Genomic DNA, 5,892 nt, shown 5'->3' on the forward strand with positions numbered 1-5,892 from the left:
CTAGATGTGTGTACCTAGGTGTGCTTGAAGGAGAATTTAGATTGCATCCCCTTTACGGGATTACTACATTAATGCTAGTACAAGTTTAAAAAAATAAAAACCTGAAGTGTCCCAGTTCTGCAGACTGAGCTACAGGGACAAAACCTAGCAGTTTTCTGGGGTGTCATTCACAGGAGCAGGGCCTGTAAACTCAGAGGGGAAATTAACTCCAGAAAGATTTGCTAGCGGAAAACATGCTCAGGGTGAAGGCAGCTAGACTGATAGACATTTGCATATTCACATATCCCACACACACTTACTGAGTGAGAGGCTGATGATGTAAGAAAAATCTTTTTGAGCCTCACATTGAAATTTTATTATTATTATTATTATTATTATTTTTAATTGAGGTAGCATCAGTCCCATAAGGGAAAGATATAAAACTGCGGACATCATCTGTGTTTTTCAGCTTTCCAGCTATGAACTTTCTTGTGTTTTACTTCAATGTGATGCTTTTTCCTCCTCCTTTCCTTTACAAAGCCTAGAAAGGTGCACAAGAACACAGAGCTGGGACCAGGCCTATTGACAGCGTGAATGGCTTGAGGGTACCACCTCCAATCCCACAAGGGCAGTTCACTGATCTTTTTTTTTTCTGACAAGTTTTTGCATACATTTTATGTACAGTGTAAAAGATGCTTTGGCTTAAAAGTGCCAACAGACACCTTTCTTGGGATAGCAAGCAAGATTTTGGGCTAGGTCAAGGCTAGACCTTCTCCAAAACTGTGTATGTGACATACTATGTATATGATGTAGTATGTCTATGACATACTATGTATATGACAACCCCACTCAAACATTTACATGCTTGGGAGCTTAGTATATGTTTATAATATTCAAATCAAATTAATCACTGTCTCTGTGTAGAGGTATGTGGAAGGAGAGTGTCTGCTCCTTTAAGATTATCTGGTCAAGGAGCTTTTTTGATGCAACGGGATAATGATAAAAGGAGGAATACATAAACAAGATACAGGTACAACAAAAGCAGCACTGGGAACCCAATCCTCTCATCCCACTGACTGATAAGGGCGTATGAGTTTATTCCACCAAGGTTAGCTGATCTGCAGACCATGGGAAGACTAAGGGAAGGAGGACGGAAACCAGAAGCAAAACACACAGACCCACACCTGATCACCGCAGTCTATCCTATCATCTTATCAGATCTTTTCTTAACTCTCTCTGTGCATATTCTCACCCTCTGTCTCTCTTTCACAGAGACATCTCTTGACACACAGCTGCACTGTTTAACAGGGACTGGCCCCTGGGCTCAGGCTGAATGCCAGAATCCAACGTTACAGGATTTGGCTTTTCATAGACTTCCACAGAACTGGATCGAGAAGTATGGTTATTGACATGACTGCAATCCCCACTTTCCCTGGGGCCCAGCTAAACAAAACGAAACCAGCTTTATGAGGTGTGACCGCACGCAATAAAAAAACAGCCCCAACTATGGGTGCTTTCTAAACAAAGATGTAGAAGAGAAAAATCTAATGAGATGATGGATTTAAGAAAAAAAAACAAAAACAAAAACAAAACAAAACAAAACAAACACTTAGCCACTTGTGTGGCTAAAGTTACCCTTTTATTTAATAGTGTACTTTTTCCACAAGCTCTCGGTGTTCATTTTACCTTTACTCAGTAGAAAAATGAGATCTGCTTTCTTTCAAATATTTAACTTGAAAGGTTTAGGTGGTTTATATTTCAGAAATGGCTTTATTTGGACCTAATATTTTAAACCAATGTTTCAGTTCATTATTACATAGCTTCATGATTAGAAGCTTTAAGCACTCAAAACCTCTCCATCCTCTTCTGCATGACAACACACAATGTAGGATTACAGCCTAAGGAAATCTCTACAGATATAACTTGATTTAGGAGGGTACAGATACAATTTTACAGCCATGAGAAAACACACAGTTGCCAAGGTACGATAATATCCCCAAGCAAATGACTAATAACGTCCATCGACCTTCCTGTCCCATGCTCTACAATTCAATAATTCACATTGCTGCAGGTAAAGCAACTGTAGAGTGGCATGCTCGGCTCCTGTAACTATGCCAAGGTTTGCTTAGCTTTTGATCATTAACTATTTAACCAGCAAACGTATTTTAGAAACAGAGAACTCTGCCATTTCCTTGATTGAGGAGAAGGGTAAAAAAGACAAATTGACAAAGCTGCCAGTGAACCACACACAAAACCTAATACAGTATTACTGAGGATACAGAAATTTAATTTCCTTTGTCATACACCTTGTTGCACACTGTAAATCATTCCACAAACACACCTGACAGCTTCTTTTGGAAATGAACCGTCGTTAATTTTGTGTGTGTGTGTTACTACAACATGTTACAGTGCTGAAAGTGACAGTGCTGGAGCAAAAGGGCTGAGCCATGTTTATAAGTATCAGCTAATATGCATATTTACCAGTCTAACCTGATTAAAATAGAAACAGGAATCCTGTGCTAGATTGAATGCATTTTGGACATTCGTTCCAAGAAAATTAACACTGAAATCCTCAGTGGATAGCCTCAAAGAAACAATGCTGAAGGAACTGCGGTGCCAGTGTACAAACTGGGAACACCAGTCTGCACAGCCACATAAAGCCCAAATAATTGACAAACAGCCACGTTTGTCATTATACATGAAATAATAATTTTAAATAATTTTAAATTTTATTAAAAATTAATTTTAAGTATCAATATTTTAAAGTGCTTTAAATCAACACAGCTTTGCATCACTACACAGTCAGTTCTGTGTATATTTGAACTATGGCAAGGATATGAGGATAAGGTTCTTATTGCAGGAAAAGACTGGCTCGATGGTGTGGGACATTTTAATTTCAAGTTGTAATCAATCTGCTTTTAAAGCCCTATTTAATGAGTTGGGCGGAGGAGGGAATGTTTTTAACAAAACTGTCTGAATATTTCCCCTGCCTGTGTCCCATCTCAGACCTCAGGTGTCAGTTTGCTGTTGTAAAACCAGCAGAGGGAGCTCAAAACATTAGGTACCAACATTGCTTACAGCAAGGGAAGCCAGGAAAAAAAAAAAAAGTCTTGATTTCTTGCAGTTGGATAATAAAACCTGCCAAGTTTAGTAATTAAACAATGCTCGATGAAGGAAAGGGAATACATTTACAGGAACCTAAGCAAAGCCGCACGGACACCATTTTCTTTTTGAATATGTTTTCCACTTGCTGATTTGCAAGGTGCCAATTACATTTAATACTAATTACCAGATTACTTTCAGGACACCTGAAACTACACACACACGAAAAAGAAAATTAAATACAGAGCTTTTTTTTTTTTTTTTTTTCCTACTTTGTTGTCTCTGTACATGGCTAAGCAGAAATTTATTTGATTCTTAGCCATTCCCAGTCACAAGACCAAATGCATTGCTTACATGGTGGTAGCTTTCACTAGCACGATTTGACGATTACTAGCAGATGCTTTGATGGTCTTTGGGACCATCAATTCAACATCACAAAAAATAAGATGTCACAGTTTATATGTTTCTACATTACAAAGAGTTTCCTAGTGTTAGTTGCCTCCTGTGCAAAGAAAACATGACAAAAGTTGCTGCTTGGTGGTATCAAGATCTTTTAGATCCTTTTGTGAAATCAAGACCCTTGGACAATATGAGTTCTTCTAGGTATTAAGTCGTTACAGAATACTTCCCAAGAAACTAAATAAAATCATCTGCCCTGACTGACGTCTTTTTTTTTTTTTTTTTAAAAAAAAAAAAGGTGCAACAACAGTTTTAAGGGATCTGGCCCAACCCTCCTGGCTCAAGTAGGACCACAAGAAGCAGGTTACCCAGGACCACGTCCAGATGTGTTTTGAAGATCTCCAAGCAGGAAGACCCCACCAGCCCTCCAGGCAACCCGTGCCCCATCACCCGCACAGTAGAGAAGTGCTTCCTGATAACAGCCTCCTGTGCTTCAGTCTGTGCACCAGCCAAGTGCTAGTGGCATTACATAGGCAATTATCATTCAGTAATGATTCACAACGACAATCCAATATCCCCCAAAAATACCACTGAACTGACTGTACCGGCTATTTTTTTTCCTTACAACATCAACTTTATGATTCTGAAATTGGATCAAAAGAAAATCCTAATAACAAAAACCATTCCAAAAGCAGAAATCATGGGAAAGTCACTGCAACTGTGACTAAGTATGCAAAAAATCATTACCAGATGCTCGCTTCCTTTCCTTCCTTTCAAGTAAAAATCCCATGACAGGAAACTTCTGCTTCCCAAGCCTAAAAGCAGATTATATTCCACATAACCAAGGTTGATAGTGTGTGGGATAAGTGCTTCTGGTCTGAAAACCACTATTTGCTTAACTTGCTTATGAGTTTTATGCTCAATACCAACAAATCCTACTCACAACATCCAGCTGAAGTAGTCAGTTTTTAATATTTTATTTCTACTGAACAAATTCAGTGGGAATGGTCAAATAATTCCTCCTCAATTTCTTCCAAACCAAGTAATAAGTATTTGTTCTCTCTTTAGAGATATTTTGAACTAGGAGTAAGGAAAAGCACTTTGAGAAACTTATAAAGACTTCAGAAATTGAGAAAAAGATATTTAAACAAAGTTCCTTTATGCATTTCTAACAAACCAATCTTAGAAGGTAGACTGCAAAAGTTCTGTCAACTTATTTTTCTAGATACACTTCAAACATCTGAATGAGATTGCACCTTAAAAAGGAACTTAATTTTCCTGCATAAGCATTAGATACTGTACAAACAAAATGAGCATTTCCAGATAAAAGTTTTGTATTTACTGCATCTAGCAACAACATGAGGTTTTCTGTAACTCATCTTAGAAATAAACTTTTTTTTTTTTTTAAAAAGCATGTATGTATACATGCATACATTCATGCTCAGTTCATTTGGTTCTACAATCTGAAAAAAAGGTGGATTGCTTGCAAATGAGGTTTTCTGCCTATTCAGTAGCATTCACTCTAGGATTTCTTGCCACTAGTTGAAGCCTGACAGTGACAGCCTTCACGTTAAACAGCTGTTTTCCAGAGTGCTGAAACTTGGAGGCAAACAATGCCTGGTGGCACTGGAAGCAGTTCACAACTATCAAAACAACGCTCTGCAGTTGGTTACTGAAATACATGTATCAGATAAAGCATTTTCCTTAGAGGAGCAGGGAGGAAAAGAAACAACCAAAAAATACTTCAGAAAAAAATGTTTAGAATAGCCTTACTTTTGAAAAATCCCCTAAAGGAAGGTATTTCCTCAAGCTCTAGTGGAGACATATATCACAATTAAGAAAAACAATCTGAAATTGGGGTTGTCCAGGGTGTGCGTGCGTGCGCAAATGTGGGAAGCCCAGCTACAATATAAAGCAGTAAGAGGAACAGCTGCATAAACAAGTTGCCTTCTCACAGTGGAACAGCAAACTTATTTCAAAGCAAAACTACCTTGAGTAGACTGCACAAATAGACAACTTCATACTGTCTTTCATCTAATATTTCACAACAATCCGCAGACTGGAGCTTTTTACCAAGCCCCTGATGACTGGGATGCTCACATGCTGTCAATTTAAACCCCGATTCAGAAAATGAATTAGCATTCCTTTCTGACTGGCCTAGTGCACGCAACATTCCCACCTAAGCTCTAATCAAGTTTACATATGATATTTTTCACATAGTACTTTTTAGGAAGGACAATAACTGGAGAGTCATGGGAATTTCTATGTGATGTAGCTGAAATCTCAATATTTTGAAAATATATGGAGCCAAGAAAAGCTTAAGAAAGTGTTTAAAGAAGTAAATGTGCAAAATTTATTATGTTCTTCCATGAACACAGTAACAAAGTTTATAAAATTAGGTCACATTTGAAA

This window comes from Netta rufina, assembly GCF_964035555.1.
Source record: "Netta rufina genome assembly, chromosome: 1".
NCBI classification, from domain to species: domain Eukaryota; kingdom Metazoa; phylum Chordata; class Aves; order Anseriformes; family Anatidae; genus Netta; species Netta rufina.